The sequence below is a fragment of the Staurois parvus genome, unplaced genomic scaffold (assembly GCF_062004578.1).
Source record: "Staurois parvus isolate SC_StPar_1 unplaced genomic scaffold, SC_StPar_1.0 ptg000448l, whole genome shotgun sequence".
Classification (NCBI taxonomy): Eukaryota; Metazoa; Chordata; class Amphibia; order Anura; family Ranidae; genus Staurois; species Staurois parvus.
The window spans coordinates 3,674,019-3,692,461 of record NW_028318244.1 but is presented as its reverse complement, the minus strand read 5'-3'; the positions used below and the strand labels follow the sequence as shown (position 1 = coordinate 3,692,461).

Sequence of the window (18,443 nt, the reverse complement as noted above, 5' to 3'; positions counted from 1 at the left end):
TCCTGACCTCTGCACACTACACAGTACATGTTCTTGAAACCTGCATTTTGTATGGTATATGCACATATTTGATCCCTGTGCTCTGTTTTACATCCCTACCCCTACCCCTGTCCAATTTTGCCAAGCAGCTGTGAGTGGAAGCAGGACAGGACAGCCCTTTGTATTAGTGCCCTCTGGCACTCTGTAATGCTGCCCGGCCGGCCAGAGAAAAGAGAAGGACCAAGAGCTCAGTGAGACTCATGCCGCACTCGGCCAATGACCACAGCCCCACAATTTAAAAACGCGCCAAGCAGTGCCTTGATGCCATTTCACGCCCGCCCCTCCACCGAGAATGCCCAAGTCCGCCTAGCATTTGAATGGCGCATGCGTCATTCAAAAGTCGGCCTGCTGTCATATTTTTTTATAGCCAGCCGATGTTGCAGTTGCAGAACCTGCTCCAATTTTTCAGTTTGTGAGAGTAGCGTTGACTTTATTCTTGCAACACTCTTTATCAACTCCCCCACTGAATCTACCAACATTTATTAAATACCAATAAAAACATGAAACGTACATCTTTGTGTTTTAGTGTTAATATACGCAATTGGAAAGTATCTTAGCTCAGTGACTTTCAGCTTAGATTAAGTACAGTATGTTTACTTTTTTATAATTCAATGTTTACCAAACACACCCTGCGGTGTGTTAATATATCTCAAGCATAGTTCAAAAACTTGCGGCACTTCAGAATACCAGTAATCCATCCATGTCATTAAGCCAATTTGGGTCACCTCTACCTAAGACTGAAAAGGCTCACCCAAAAGAGGTGACTCCACAATGGGAAAGGTCAAATGCTGAAGGTATCTCAAGTAGCCTTTGAACACAGCCGTCTACTATCTGATCCAAACGCCCTGACACCCTTCCTTCAAACAAATACACCGAAAAGTAAAATATACCCCAGGATTTTGTTAATAATTGCGTTTACCAGCCAAGTAAAAAAATAAATCCCATCACTGTGACAATGGGAGCAACATAAGTCTCAAATTTCTGTGTCATTGAGAGAAAAATAACCCCCATAATTGTTATCAGTGGGATTAAAGTCAGTGGAATAAAATAAACCATGAAATGTCCATGAAATAAAATAAGCCCCATCCTTGGTGTTAATGGAATAGAATGAGCCCCATCCTTGGTGTTAATGGAATAGAATGAGCCCCATCCTTGGTGTTAATGAAATAAAATGAGCCCCATCCTTGGTGTTAATGAAATAAAATGAGCCCCATCCTTGGTGTTAATGAAATAAAATAAGCCCCATCCTTGGTATTAATGGAATAAAATGAGCCCCATCCTTGGTATTAATGGAATAAAATGAGCCCCATCCTTGGTATTAATGAAATAAAATGAGCCCCTTCCTTGGTATTAATGAAATAAAATGAGCCCCATCCTTGGTATTAATGAAATAAAATGAGCCCCATCCTTGGTATTAATGGAATAAAATGAGCCCCATCCTTGGTATTAATGGAATAAAATGAGCCCCATCCTTGGTATTAATGGAATAAAATGAGCCCCATCCTTGGTATTAATGGAATAAAATGAGCCCCATCCTTGGTATTAATGGAATAGAATAAATTTGCCATCATTGGTGTTAATTAAATAAAATAAGCCGCATCATTGGCGTTAATGGAATGAAGACAGCACCAGTTTGTTGGAGGTAGGGGAGTGTTACATGTATTAGCAGATTTAGATACACTAACAAATTGAATCCAAACTCCAGCTCACAATTCATAATCATTTACACCAGTATTTTTTAATTTTGGGAAACCCAAGCTTCTCAAGCTTCACTCCCTCTGTGATGTGAGTGTTGCCTTACCCTCTCCCCCCCCCCTCCTTTGCTTTTGCTGTGCCTTATCTCTAGCCTTTTTTTTTCCCCATCTCTTCTAACATTCTGCTAAAACTTTGTGATTTGTATAGTACTGCTTGGACCTTGAAGAAGGGGACATTCCCCGAAAGCTTGTCCTCAAAATTGTAAGTTAGTGCAAATAAAAAAAGTATCACGGACAGTACTCAATTGTTTCTGTCGCAAATTCACTAATTCGGCTACAATCACCTCAAGCAACATGAATAAATAAAAGCTGATTATTTTAATCACCCGTCAGTAGAACTACAGGCATCCCTTTTTTTAATTTTGGATAGAGTAAGGGAGGGGTTATAACCTGTCAGAATTTTTTTTTTTCGCCATCTGTGCCTTTCCCTTCACTTCTTGTCCCATAGCCAAAGAGGAAGCGAGAAGAAAATCCCAGCAAATTAACAGGATTCCTTGGAGACTCTAGTGTCCCCATTGGAAGATTTCCCCCCTATTACTTTTCTGGGAACAACCCAAAATGTAGGATTTTCTTTTACTTTCAGTGATAATGGTAATCAGGACAAATAGAGAGGGCAAATCTCCCTAACGGAGACACAGACAGCAATAAAATCTGACAGGGGTTCTAATCCCTCTCCACTCTATCCATAACTAGAAAAAAAGGTTTGCCTCCAGTTATACTTTAAATGGTTTGCCTCATCCATGTACACTGCAACAATCTGCTGGAGAGCTTCCTGTTTACATTAAATATACTGTAGATTGATGTGTGTATAGAATATAAGCATACTATCCTGGTGTATTAATTCTGTGAATTAAACCTCCAGTGTCCCCTCTGAAAGGCAGACAACATCATCACCCAACAAGCTATCTAAACATGGCTCTGGACTTACATTAGTACGGGTAGCACTGTTTATAAAGGTGTGTTGCCCATCCCCCATACCATGCCTCAGCAGCAGGTTGAAGTCTCTAAATTTGAAAAAAAAATGACTGTTATTTTCAGTTGAATCCACTGAGATTTGAAAATTACAGTTCCACAGCTAAAGGTGGGGGATGGAAACCGCCTAACAACCCCCCCCCCCCCCCCCACCAGGCCTACCCCAAGACAAACTGCTGTAAATTAACATTTGGTTGATTTATTGATTTCAACAATTTCTCCTATTAAAAAAGCCTGATTTTACACCACTCTACGGGCTTCATTCACAAAGCTAACACACTAAGACACAAATGTTTATTTTATATATAAAATATTACAGTCAAGTTTAAATATTACATGTGAGCACAATTAATATATGTATTCAGGGGTTTGTGAATTAATCCCATTAGTATTCCTGATAATTACAGTGCATAACCCCTTATGTAACATATTACTGGGCTCCTTAGACCAGAGTTCTTTGTTCAAAACAAGATCTAAAAATAGCAACCAATCAGCTGTGCTCACTGTGGTCATGTGACCTCTGTGGTCATGGACCTCTGTGTGATGTCACAGTGTAGCAGGCAGACACTTTCTGTCTTCCGTGGTGAGCAGTACTGTACTAGACTGCTAAAGGCGTTTTCTTCAAATATCTTGTTTATATTTGCACTAATGTGCTCCAATTTAAACATTTCTCATCAAATGACCACCATTGAATCTCAGCGAGAAAGTAAGAAACTTTTTCTACATTTTTTCCCATATTTTGAACAAAAACATGTTTTTCTCATTCACCTCTACCTACAAGTACTGTGCACACACATTCATAACACAGGCAGTGACAAAGTCAGCTCCTCTCCCTATTCTTTTCTATTGAGAGCTGAATCTTGGCAGCCATCCAGCCCTCTAATAGAAACACAGCAGGTGCTGCCCCCTAATGGGAACACAAGGCAGGTGCTGTAACATCTTTGTTGTTTGGTAATAATGACTTCACATTATATACAGCTAGAGGGGTTAGGGTGGGCTTGTTTTAAAGCTCCCTTACTGCTTGTTAAATTATAGGAATACTTTAATGTCCATAGTCTGGGCACAGATGCTCTTTAGGCTTACATGTATTTATTGTTTGTCATTGACGCCATATACTTGTTTTACGTTGTGTACATACAGCCGGATAATATGTGACAGATCTGCATATGTAGCAGAATGGTATATAGTGTAGAATTGGCTCTCAACATTATAACTTTATTATGCCTAGTGTGGACAGGCTTTGGATTAAACTGTTACCTGAGCAATTTTAAAGTCAGAAGGGATATATCTTACATGGTAGGTGAATATCCCCTCATTTTTTTTAAGTGGGCCCTTTAAGGACCAATCTAAGGTTAATGAATGGTGAAAAAGAAATAGGAAGAGGAGGACGGGGTCTCAGGTTTGGGAAGGTTGTGGTAATGTTCCCAAGCCACTGCTCTGTGTGTCCATTCACACACAGAGCTGCAGTTTGGCCCTGCCCCCTCTCTCACCTCATTGGCTGACTGGCTGTGATCGACAGCAGTGAGAGCCAGTGGCTCCTGCTTGCTGTCTTAGCCAATGAGGAGGCAGAGACCTTGGACAATGAGGCTGTCTTGCACATTGCTGGATTGCGATAGGGCTCAGGTAAGTATTTGGGGGGGGGGGGGGGGGAGCTGGGGGGCACTGCTGCACACAGAAGGTTTTTTACCTTCATGCATAGAATGCATGAAGGTGACAAACCTTGAGCCTTTACAACCACTTCAAGTCAGCCTTTTTTTAATGTGCTGCCAAAGAGGCTCAATTTCTGTTTATTTCCATGTGGCTGAAGACAAGCCAGCTAGGGTCACAATAATGACAGTGCTTTGGGACAAACATTTTGGTGTCTAATGCCCAGAAAGTAACAGTATACAGTATATATTCACAATTTTGTTTTCTTAGTTTTAGACAAAGTGAGGAAAGGTTAGAACACAATTAAAACCATTTTCTTTTATTTTACAGGTTTTACAACTATGGAGAATGAGGTTATGTCATCCCTTGTAGAAATACGCTCAATTGTTGGGAGCAACCACGCTGGAAAGCTTTCCAAGAAGTTGCTCCGAAGCAAAAGATTATCAGTTAGTTCCAGTCTAAAGGATTCCCATTCCTTGGACTCCTCCTTGGATATCCCTTCTCCCCAAGAGGTATTGATAAATTACCTAGAAGGTGAAGTTTCCACTAAAATGAATGCCATCCAAACACTAAAAGAGGAGTTGAATACCTTGGACAAGAAAATATCAATTCTTGTGAATGGGAAACGGACACTAGAAAGCCTTGTGTCCCGATTTCCAAAACTAAAGCTGGACAACAGAATGGACATTGAAGATGCGATGTCCATTGACAGACAACGCATGCTTGAACTGAGCAGGAAGACACAGAGGTTGGAACCCTATCAGCACCTCTTCTATCATCTACAGACCCAACCAAAGTACCTGTCCAAGCTCATATGTCAGATGTCAGTACATGAGTATACCATTCTTGAAGAAAGGCTTCTTCCCGGACTCTACAATCATGCCTCAACTCCAAGAGAGGAATATCATTTTGTCAAGTTTTTGGGAAATGCTATTCAGTATGAGGTCGAGAAAAAATGTACTCATATCAAGGATATAGTGGAAGGAAAATTAATGGGCATTGAGACTGCCTTCAGCTTTTACAGGCAGGCTGCAAAATGTAATGTCCTCCACAACAAGCTCACTGAAGTGATAGATGGGATATTTCACTTACATCACAGATTATTGGAAATACCTTCTCTCACTACTAACATGGCAGACCTAGTCTTAAATGCAATATTCTCAGATGTGCACAGTATACCTTATGGAATAAGGTATGTGACAAGAGTCCTAAGACAAGCCCTGCATAAAAAGTTCCCCCAGGCAAGTGCAGATGAAGTCTTTGAGACTCTTAGCCTTTTCATGTACCAGTATTTCCAGCCAGCTATAGCAGCTCCAGATGACTTTGGAATACTGAAATTTAAAATGTCAACAGAATCAGGGCAAAAAGAGAACTTCTTGATCGTGGCTGTGCTTGTCGGCCACACCTTAATTAATAGCCATTTCCCCAAGGAAAATGCTGGAGCTTCAATCAAGAATGACTATATAATCAAAAACCATCCACGTTTCAGGAGCATGTTTGAGGAGGTTTTTAATGTTCCAGAACCAGAGGAAGAATTTGGCTTCAATGAATATTCTGACATGATTTCCCTAAAGAATCCAGTGATAGAGCTTCATGCAATGGACATTGTAAGCACACATAAGCTGCTTTCAAAATATGAAAAAGTGGTCATCCCAAACCAACAAGACAGTCTTTATCAAATTTTCAAGGATCTTGGACCAGTTCCTAAGGTTAAAGATCTTCTTTTTTATGAGAATGCAGCTGCTGCTAACAGAGGTGGAGACTTGACAGCAACTAAAGTCTGCCTCTCCTTAGGCAGCAAATATATTCCACAAAAAGAGAAAAATTTGACAAACCCAAAGGCTTTACAGGATGCTGGGCTTTCAAAAGCAATGGACTCCCAAGATATCCTGAACAATACTGACATGGATGTCACAAAGGAAAATGAATTTCAGCTGCAGCAACAAGCTGAAATAACGAAGCTCAGCCAAGCAGTGGATGCCCTTAACGTCAGCTTCAAATATTACCAGGACAAGGTAAACCAATATCAAAGGTTCTGGAACAGTTGCCTAGAAAACCTAGTGGGCCAAATGTCATCCAATATTGACATGAACAAAAAGATGCAGAAGGAGACGGAGAAGCAAGATGACATTAAGATTTTGGGGCTGAAGGAAGAGAGGAAAGAAAAGGAGAATAAGCAAACTAGGAAGAAGAGGACCTGGCTTCATAAATTGTTCAGCCCTAAGTCACCCACTAGCATCAAAAAGGTCAAATATACTGCAGAAAAACTGCACTACAAAGGTGTCATTGTTGACACAACATGTAAGGAGACCAAAGAGCTGGAGAGAAAACTGCTGACAATAGAATTTGAAGATGACCACCAAATTAAAGTCAGCATCGGCAAAAAGTTTGTTCTCCTTCCCATTGCTGACATCCTAAACCTCCATTACAGCAGAACACCAATCATGGAGTTATTCTGCTATCGGGTTGATGTCAGCATGTTGTTGTTTTTAGTGTACAGCAAGCTTTATGTCAGAACAACACATAACGCACTGTATCAAGAAATAACACCATAGGTTGTTGATTCAGGGAGCATTCGATGGCCCTAGGGCGGGTTCAGCAAGACGCTGATTGCAATCTACCACTCGACTGCGGGCAGGCGACAGATAGATCGTTATCTCTGCCCTGCTTCCCCCAGCCGCTGCTGCTCTCATGTTCACTGCAGAGCGGAGAGCGAGCATAGTGATGGATGGAGGGCGGAGCTCCCTCAGTAACCTTTCGAATTAACCAGCAGGTGATTGGTTGCTAGGCGGGCCTAGAGAGAGAGAGGGGGAGAGAGAGAAAGAGAGGGGAGAGAGAGAGGGAAGAGAGAGAGGAGAGAGAGATATTGAGGGGGGGGAGAGAGGGAAGAGAAGAGAGGGGGGAGATCTCGGGCTGGACACCGGACTGAGGCACTTCGGGCTGGACACCGGACTGAGGCACTTCGGGCTGGACACCGGACTGAGGCACTTCGGGCTGGACACCGGACTGAGGCACTTCGGGCTGGACACCGGACTGAGGCACTTCGGGCTGGACACCGGACTGAGGCACTTCGGGCTGGACACCGGACTGAGGCACTTCGGGCTGGACACCGGACTGAGGCACTTCGGGCTGGACACCGGACTGAGGCACTTCGGGCTGGACACCGGACTGAGGCACTTCGGGCTGGACACCGGACTGAGGCACTTCGGGCTGGACACCGGACTGAGGCACTTCGGGCTGGACACCGGACTGAGGCTCTTCGGGCTGGACACCGGACTGAGGCTCTTCGGGCTGGACACCGGACTGAGGCTCTTCGGGCTGGACACCGGACTGAGGCTCTTCGGGCTGGACACCGGACTGAGGCTCTTCGGGCTGGACACCGGACTGAGGCTCTTCGGGCTGGACACCGGACTGAGGCACTTCGGGCTGGACACCGGACTGAGGCACTTCGGGCTGGACACCGGACTGAGGCACTTCGGGCTGGACACCGGACTGAGGCACTTCGGGCTGGACACCGGACTGAGGCACTTCGGGCTGGACACCGGACTGAGGCACTTCGGGCTGGACACCGGACTGAGGCACTTCGGGCTGGACACCGGACTGAGGCACTTCGGGCTGGACACCGGACTGAGGCACTTCGGGCTGGACACCGGACTGAGGCACTTCGGGCTGGACACCGGACTGAGGCACTTCGGGCTGGACACCGGACTGAGGCACTTCGGGCTGGACACCGGACTGAGGCACTTCGGGCTGGACACCGGACTGAGGCACTTCGGGCTGGACACCGGACTGAGGCACTTCGGGCTGGACACCGGACTGAGGCACTTCGGGCTGGACACCGGACTGAGGCACTTCGGGCTGGACACCGGACTGAGGCACTTCGGGCTGGACACCGGACTGAGGCACTTCGGGCTGGACACCGGACTGAGGCACTTCGGGCTGGACACCGGACTGAGGCACTTCGGGCTGGACACCGGACTGAGGCACTTCGGGCTGGACACCGGACTGAGGCACTTCGGGCTGGACACCGGACTGAGGCACTTCGGGCTGGACACCGGACTGAGGCACTTCGGGCTGGACACCGGACTGAGGCACTTCGGGCTGGACACCGGACTGAGGCACTTCGGGCTGGACACCGGACTGAGGCACTTCGGGCTGGACACCGGACTGAGGCACTTCGGGCTGGACACCGGACTGAGGCACTTCGGGCTGGACACCGGACTGAGGCTCTTCGGGCTGGACACCGGACTGAGGCTCTTCGGGCTGGACACCGGACTGAGGCACTTCGGGCTGGACACCGGACTGAGGCACTTCGGGCTGGACACCGGACTGAGGCACTTCGGGCTGGACACCGGACTGAGGCACTTCGGGCTGGACACCGGACTGAGGCACTTCGGGCTGGACACCGGACTGAGGCACTTCGGGCTGGACACCGGACTGAGGAATGATATTGCAAGCCGACTGAGGCTAGGTGTAACAAATCTGTCCATGTCTGCAGTACTGGTTGAACAAAACTCAGCTTACACATAGCCTGTCTGATCAAAGACTGCACTGCGTTTATGCAATCCATGAGCACATGTGATGGACAAGCTGCATAGTGCTCATGGAAACAATCTGGATCATCCTCCAACAACCATACCAGTGATTCCACTTGATCCACACTAAATGGGGGAAAAAAGTCATTCCTGCTTTCAGGGGTACAGGACCGAGCCAACTCAACACAAACCTGGATCAATGGCTGCACCTCAGAAAACTCTGTGCCCTGATCAACTAGACAATGAGCGATCCTTATACACTCTAGCAGTTGATCCCGGGTATACTCCTTCAGAGTCTGATAAGCATATTCTCTGTCATCAAACACTAGCAGAGATAAATACACAACCTCATCAAGATCCATCCTTCCCAGCAACAAGCCAAGATGGCTTCCCTGTGCAGCCACTTCTGGTCAGGATGGCCTTGTTGTAATGTCAGGGATGCGGGTGTGACCAGAAGTGTGTGGACTGACACAGGGAAACGCAGGTTTCAGATATAGTAAATAATATAATTTATTGAGACTAACAATACAAAACGCAGTGCAAAACTAAACATAACACAGTGCAAACAAACTGAACCAAACCTCCAACAGATAACAAACATACGATACAATAGTCAGGCAGGCCGGGTCATAGCAAATGGGCAAACGGAGTACCAGGAGCAGGCGGGAGAGTGGTCAGGACTAGCCGAGGTCAGTACGGGCAGAGTTCAGGCAGCGTCAGGACAGGCAGAAACAGGATCAGGAAACCAGGGCCAAGCAAACAGTACAACAAGGCACAGACTGCAGGTCTGGCCATCACTTAAATACACCACCTGCAATCAACCCCAGGTGATGGCTAATTGCCGAAGTGAGCCTCTGGTTGTTGAGAGCACCCGCTGGCCAGCCCTGGTACTGCAGCCCACAAGGCAGGTGAGTCCCACCACTATTGGCTAGTCAATTCCTGACATATGTGCTGTGTGGGGAAGAGGAGATCTCTTAAAGTGGAGTTCCACTCAAAAGTGGAAGCTTCACTTATTTGCCTCCTCCTTCCCCCTCCACTGCCATATTTGGCACCATTTGGAGGGGAGGGAGGAGCGGATACCTGTTTGTGACAGGTACCCGCTCCCACTTCCGGCTCAGTTTGCCACAGGGAAGTGAGCCGGAAGTTCGGCCCCCTCCTCCCTCTTAGTCTCCTGGCAACTTTCACAGATCCCAGAAGACTGCCAGAGCAATTAGTATGTGACTTGCGCATGCGCAGTGGGCACCAGGCTGTGAAGCTGTCATAGTTTGGTGCCCACAGTTGAGATGCTGGCGCCATGGAGGACAGAAGGAGAGAAGGGACTGCGTGTGTGAGAACATGGCTGGACTCTGGGACAGGTAAGGGTGTGTTTATTAAAAGTCAGCAGCTGCAGTTTTTGTAGGCTGCTGACTTTTAATAATCACAAAAATGTCTGGAACTCCGCTTTAAGGGCTCTGCCAACAGGGACACAGTCCTCAACTCTCACTGTCTTCCGCCATGCTGACTCCTGTACCCTGCCGGTACCGATCACTCACTGTGTTTATTTAGAGAAACCTGCCTTCATGGTGGGTCACAGTGGGACTTTAATTCCGCTTTAACAAGCCATGCTACCTAATGTCATTGACCATATTTGGTCAATGACTTCACTCGGAGATACCCGCTGGATTGTTTACTACATGAAACAAGCCAGCGGGAGGGGAAGTCACTCATTTAGTGGCAGTAGTGATACCACCACCAACTGATACAAAGTTTGGCTACAGAAATAAGAAATAACACCATAGGTTGTCGATCCAGGGAGCATCCGATCGTCTTAGGACAGGGTTCGGCAAGCTGACGATTGTAATCTACCGACAGCTGGCTTGTGAACACGGCTCTGCTTCTCCCCAGCCTCAGCCACTCTCTTGTCCACTACAGAGCGGAGAGTGGGAGGCAGCATAGTGCTGGATGGAGGTCAGAGTTCCTTAGTTAACCTTTCGAATTAAGCAACAGGTGATTGGTTGCTAGGTGGTACCACCACTAACTGATGCAAATTTTGGCTACAGCAGCTGCTGGAGGATCGGGTAGGCAAACAGGCGAAATCTGGCCATTTAGCTTTTCTATGTAGCAAACCTTGAACAACTAGAGTTCAAGTGCAATTCTCTGTCGACCCAAACTCAAAGCTTATCCCTAGTATGGAGTAGGAATGAGCTTGAGGTTTGGATCCATGTTGAGTTAGACCCAAACACTAGCTGGTTCAAGTTCTCCAAACTGAATGGCCACATTTGCCCAGCTCAATGACCCAAACATCAGCCTGCTGCAGCCAGACGTCATTTACTTAGTAATAGTATCACTACCAAAATGGATCCCCCGTCATTAGTTTCTAGGTAGATAGCTACCTCCACAATTAAAAACTAAGCTTCTGGAGCCTGCAGTCACTGAATCACGGGTGCAATATTAGGCTGCATTCAGACTTGACTGTTTTGTAGCTTGAATCCCCAAAAAAGCTCAAACTTAAAAAATCAATTGCTCTCTATGGTGCCTGTTCACAGTTGATCGAGCAAACAGGCACCATAGTGAACAATCGATTTTTTAAGTTTGGAGCTTCGAGCTTTAACCCCTTTGCGCCGGTGCCTCCCGTCACATGATCGGGAAAGGTCCCAATTGAAAGAGGAGACCGGGACCTTTCCCTGAGTACTGGACATGTGTGCTGGGAGCTCGCAGGGCACGCGCTCTCAGCACATATGTTCTTTTTTAATAGAACGCAAATGTGCGGGCGCTCGGCGTCTACAAAACAGGTTAAGCTACAAAACACTGAAGTGTGAATGCAGCCTCAGGCTCCTGCACACAATACCTGCAGGTCTGTGCTTACTATAAGGTTAGTCACCAAAGAAATGTCTCTATGAGTATGACACTCCTCCTATACCAACATTATTGCGCCAATATAACAGAGAGTGGATATAATTAATAGGTGCTGCTATTAATAAAAAACTGTAAATAATAATAAGTTGTGATAAACAAAATAACCACAAATAATAGCGCAATCCTAAATTGAATCAATAAATTAATTTGCACAAATATATATAACCACCACCAAATATGTGCAAATTAATAGTGCAATAACATAAATAAGGGATCTCAATATAGTCCATTCAAAAAAGTCCATATATCAATGATCCTCAATCAATGAAGTACTGAGATCCTCCTTCATCAAATGTGATATTCAGTGCTCAGAACACCCCATCAAAATGCACACTCACCATGTGCTAGTAATTAACCAGCATATTAGTATATATTCACCAAACATACTCCAAAAGAAGATCCTCATGTGTTGGTAATCAATCAGCATATCAATATATATCCGGTATTCCACCAAACTCCAAAGGAAGATCCTCTCATATCCAAATTAGCACATGTGGGTAAAGAAAGAACTCGCCAGTGTAATATTATCCAACAAATTTATTGTAAAAAAAAAACCTTAAAATCACACTCACAATAAGTAAGAAAAAAGCATTTGATACATCAGGGCACAGAGCCCTGTATCCAGTGTCTCACCAGCCTGCATGCACTCAAAATGGTGGTAGTACGATCACGTGATCCGGACACGTGCGTCGGAGTGCGTGGTGACGTCACCGCTAGCCACACCCTCTGTGCTTATACCAGTGTTTCTCAACTCCAGTCCTCATGGACCCCCAACAGGTCATGTTTTCAGGATTTCCCTCAGATGAAACAGCTGTGGTAATTACTAAGGCAGTGAAACTGATCAAATCACCTGTGCAAAATAATGGAAATCCTGAAAACATGACCTGTTGGGGGTCCATGAGGACTGGAGATGAGAAACACTGGCTTATACCAACGTACGGGCGTTCAGTTGCAGAGCTGTAGGCAGTGTGAATGGACTATGATCGAACTGATCAGCATGCTCGCAGTCTTTTGAAACCACAAGTCGAACTGCCTTTGTGGATCATTAATTCACATATCTCTGCCCACTGCACAGCCACACCATTTAAAAAATTTGGCAGCAGGTACACAGAGAAGAACCCACAGCTGCTGTCACAGAGAAAGGGGCTCTGGTACAGGGTCAATAGGTGCATGCAGGGGTGGACTGACAACTCATGGGGACCCCGGGCAATAAGGGATCATGGGGACCCTGTGTCCTTGCCCAAATTCAAAAAAGCCTATGAAAAAGGTACCAGGGGCATCTCATGGGGCCCCCTACTGACCCCGGGCCCTCGGGCAGTGCCCAAGTTTCCAAATGTTCAGTCCGCCCCTGGGTGCATGTTACGTGTTACACCCATGTTTAGGGTGTAAAATGTAACATGCTACTAAAGGTGAATTTAGCCTTTAAAACCATTGACACTGTGTGGCCCCCACTGCCTGCGGTTTTTCTTTTTTTCAAATTATAAACAAGCTGGCCAGCAAAATATTTGGTGAATGACTTCAGCCAATATCACTGACTGGTCTGGACATCCCAGTAGGAGGGGATTGTTGGCGCAGGTCGTCACGTTTATATTGGCGAGTCGTCGTTCATTGCGATTGATATTGGATCTACTTCGCTGGACAACGTAACTGATGCTGGATTTACACCGTGGGACATATTCATTGACCATCGGTGTGCGATGTCGTGTTTGTGTTGGCGAGTCGGCCGGGCATTGCTCATTGTGACTGACACTAGATTTAAATTAAATCGCTGGACAGTGTAATTGATGATGGATTTACACTGTGGGGCATGTTTTTTAATGGCAGAGTGAATAGTTGTGCTTCTATCAGAGGGTAGTAGGGTGTTGTTCATTGTGATTACATCGCTGGATGATGGTGATGAATTAACACTGTGGGACTTTTTTTCTTTTCATACATTGTCAACAGTGTTGGTGTGTTTATTTACAGTGTATTTTCGGTGGGAATGAGTAACCAGACAAGATATCTGGGGACCTGCTTATCCTTATGGCGCCTTTCACATGAGCAGACTAATCAGGCCTGGTTGTCTGTATTTCAAGTGGATCCGATCGGACGATCCATTGCTCTTTATTGAGCGGTGGGTGTAAGCGGACATGTGTCCGTTTACACCCTCCTGCATCCGGTTCGATCCTACCCACTAAAAAGAGACGGATGGGGATCCATTCCCCATCTGTCTGACGGATTGGATCAGATGACGGGTGGAAATGGACAGGTGGTCCGTTTACATCCAACAGCCCATAGAGGACAGCAGGCTGTGTTCATGTCTGCTCTGCATAAGCGGAGCGGACATGGATCTGTCACCTGCTTCCTCAGCGGGGATCAGCGGACAGATCCCCTCGCTGAGAGAGCAGATGCGCTGATGGGTTCCACCAAGTGTGAAAGGGGCCTAAGAGGAATTCCAGGTTCTGATAACTACAGTATGAGCCTCCTGCGCTACTAGATGAACAATGCTACCGAATTGGGAGGGCTGCTAGCACCCATCCATATATCAAATGGATACTAGAGTAGACAAATATATATATATATATATATTGGTGCAGCGCTTAACCTAAATGTTACCTACTAATAAATAAATACAATAATCATTATTTTTATGTGACTATTAGTGTACACTGAATAATAGTCCCTTATCGTGAAGTGAACTGATCCACTCAGGGATCTAAAGTGAAAACAAAGAAGTGACTAAACATGGTACCATAACAAAAAACAGTGAAAACAAAAAGTCCAAATGGGACTGTACTGATGTGAATAAAAAACAAATAGTATACAAAGAATCCCTGAAATTGGGACCAATAGCTCACAAAATAGTGATCACAATGGCTCAATAATGCCCAATAAGGAAAAGAACCAAGTGACAATAAGTGAATCCCTAAATGAGGGATCAAATTCCACAAAAGTGACAAGTGCTGTGTTATAACATCAAGAGAAAAAAAATATACCAAAATTATATGAACATATAAAAATAATGTTATGAAAAACATCAACACCACTTAAATTTAAATAATATTATGCAATAAGTCCAAAAGAAAAATAAAAAAGAATATACAAAAAAAGTATATAAAATATATTAAAAAATTCAAAGTTGCGTGAAGTGGATGTGCATAAGAACCAATGGGAAATAATCCATAAGCGGCTGAATTGCCCCCTCACCTCCTTGAAGCGACCCAAACGGGCCAAAACGCTTGATATCCCCTTCACTGCTATGCGTAATAAGCAGCAGGGTCACCTCCAGAGATGTTTAAATGAGATACAGCCAACTCACATTAAGATTAAGAAGGTAGAGATAGAAGACATCTTCCATAGTGGAAATCAGTTTAATATACTTTTAAGAACATATATAGCCAATTGCCCACTCAATTTGCATTAAAATAGAACAAGCTGTAAAACCACATGCTATGGGTGTACTTGCATGGGTTTTTAGGTGTAGCAAGATGGCATCCACGCCAAAAATACGTCACCACGTTCCTACGCGTTATGTCCCGTTATCACGAGACTTCCTCAGGGTAACGTCATTGGTGACATGCGGCTTTATATAGGGAAACTGGATGTCAATCACAGTTCAGAGGCGGACCTGCCTTTTGCTCCTACCTCTCAGGAAATCTCCTGCAGCCATTACCAGGGAAAATGTAATATTATTGATGATACTTATATTTCTACGCTTTTATTTATGTAACTGATCAATATATATTAAACCGGAGCATGTGAAATAACACTTTTAAACTGTAGGTAACCCTACGGTGGCCATTTTATTGGGGTCCTGTATAGAAGATAATCTATGAGATGCTCCTACCTCTCAGGAACCTCCAATAGCTATACAAATCGGGGGACTATTAATATCTGAAACCTACACTTTTATTAAATCTAAAAATATAAGTTAAAACAGGGCATGTATATCTGCACTAATGCAGTTCTAAACCTTTATTAACAGCAATCAAAAGTTGAACAACGTAATATAAATGCATATATGGAATGTACTAAAAATATATAAGGAAGTGATGACTATTTAATATGGCGATCTATACCTATTTAAAATCATTTTTGTTGATATCTATAAAAACTAATGCCATAAATACTACATAGGATAAAAAACTATACATTTTACAGAAGAAAAGAGAAAAAACTGCTAATTACTATTTAATCTTATTGTTGTATATGGCCCCAACCTAATGTCACAAAAAGATATATGATACGCTAAAAAGTGCGTTTTGGAGTGACTATTTATGGTGTATCAATGCGTTATAAAGTGCGTTTTGGGATGTCACCTAAAAAGAATGATTATTGTATTCATTTATTAGTAGGTAACATTTAGGTTGAGCGCTGCACCAGGTTTTGATAAGTCCACTCCCTAAAGACTCCCCCCCCCCCCCCCCACATCCACCAGGCTAGGGATGTGGTGATGAGGCCCTTGTCCCTATGAAGCAGGCAAGATACCCTTACCAAGTTGAGGGCACGTGGCGTGGCCTGGCATGGTTCAGGAAGTAGGGGGGTGCATGCTTCCTGCTTCTCTATTTCCTGACCAGTCAAGCTGAATGGCTAGATAAGGATTTGGTATAGATTTTGGAGGGACCCCATGCAACCATAAAGAATTACATTTATCAGCAATTCTTTTTTTCTGCATGTCACTTTTGCTGGACTACATCTTACAAGTGTGCCGCTTCATGGGCAGATTTACAGTATTCCCCAACATGTTATCTGAAGATATTTACCTGTGAGACAGGTAAGTCCAGATTTATTATTTTAATTGGCATTTTAGTCTTACCATGGTGATTCCAGAATTTATTTGTACAACAAACACAATTCTCATTTGTACAGTATAGTACATGACACAGGATCTATAGTTTTAACCCTGTTATGCTGCCACCTTCAGGAGATGGGATGCTAAAACAAGAAAGCAGTAAGGATGGCGCAGAATAACTCCTCCAGCTCTTAGCATGCCTCAGTTTTTCGCTATTATCCTTAAAAGGAACTTTGCCCTAAAAAAAAAAAATACTGTAGCTGCTGACTTTTAATAAACATAACAGGGATCCAGCGCTGTCCTCACCAAGGCCAGTTCTTTGCCGGTCTTAGGGTTCTGCGGCATGGCCATCTTGGATGTGGGAAGCCGGCGCTGACTTTCTGGTGCTTTACAGCTGGCTTCCCACTGTCCATGCACAAGTAGTGTTGCACTTTCCCAATAGGTACCCACTCAAAAAAAAAAAAATAAAAATATATATATATATATCATCCATGGAGTCTGCCAGGTTTGTCATTGTAACTTTCATGTGGGGGACTTTCCAGGCCTTGTAGCCTTTTTTTCTAAGTATTGCCATGCCTTGGACCTGTCTACTGTATCAAGGGTCTTCTCAATGCACACTTACTTATTACTAGTAAACAAGGATTCTTGCTTTCCATATATTGCAATACATATTCAAGCTGGCCAAATGCATCAAAGTGATCCCTCTTTAGCCATCTGCTACTCTACTGTGCAAAATGCCAACAGGTCAGTCAACATCCATCAGACTGTGCAGATCCTATTGAGATCCGGGATGATCCTCAAATTCTAGAAATAGAACTCAGAGCTGGATCCTTTCATTGCTCTGAATATCTGAGCCTGATTCTAATCCTTGTCCTGTGCAAAGTTTTTCCTTCCCCTAGAAATGCTCCAAACTTTTCACTCCCATGTTCAGACTCTGAAGTCTAGGACCAACCGACCCTGATTTTGCATGAGCGTTAAGGATTTAATGGGGTCCTTCTTGGGGAAGTCCCATATCCCCATCTTCACACCAGACTGTTGCTGCTTACCATTCTGCAGCATGGGACATGAATGTGTAATACCTGGTTTATCCCATTCGCTGTCAGGCAGGACCAGGCTTGCCCTGATGTTCAACGCTAGATGCAAAAAATGTCCTTCCTCCCAATGCTTTGGTTGGTGCTGTTGACGAATGTCAGCTTTTTCGGCTCAGCAAAAGTTCTAGGCACCCTTTTAGTATGAAGGACTTGGTCATTGCCAAAAATAATGTACTAGTAGGTGTAGTAGAGTAATAGAAATCCAACAGACCCAACAGTCATGACATGCATGCCGCTGATTCTGTGTCATTGAATCACTAATTGAAAGGGGCATGTTCAAAATAATAGCAGTGTGGAGTTCTATTAGTGAGGTCATTCATTCTATGAAAAACAGGTGGCAATTATTGCCCTTATTTAAGGAAGGAAGGCAGCAAATGTTGTACATGCTGGTTACAGTGCATTTCTCTCTGAAATTCTGAGGAAAATGGGTCGTTCCAGACATTGTTCAGAAGAACAGCGTACCTTCATTAAAAGGTTGATTGGAGAGGGGAAAACATATAAAGAAGTGCAGAAAATGATAGGCTGCTCAGCTAAAATGATCGCAAATGCTTTAAAATGGCAACCAAATCCTGAAAGACGTGGAAGAAAGCGAAAAACTACCATTCGAATGGATAGAAGAATAGCCAAAATGGCACGGACTCAGCCAACAATCAGCTCCAGGAAGATGAAAGAAGGTGTAAAGTTCCCTGTGAGGACTGCTACAATTAGAAGACGCCTATGTGAAGCCAAGCTATCTGGA

General features: G+C 44.4%; 1 pseudogene; it reads left to right on the top strand.

The window, feature by feature from the left end:
* The first annotated feature begins 4,963 nt into the window (after positions 1-4,963).
* LOC149453558 (ras GTPase-activating-like protein IQGAP2) lies at positions 4,964-6,705 on the top strand (annotated as a pseudogene).
* Positions 6,706-18,443: the final 11,738 nt, after the last annotated feature.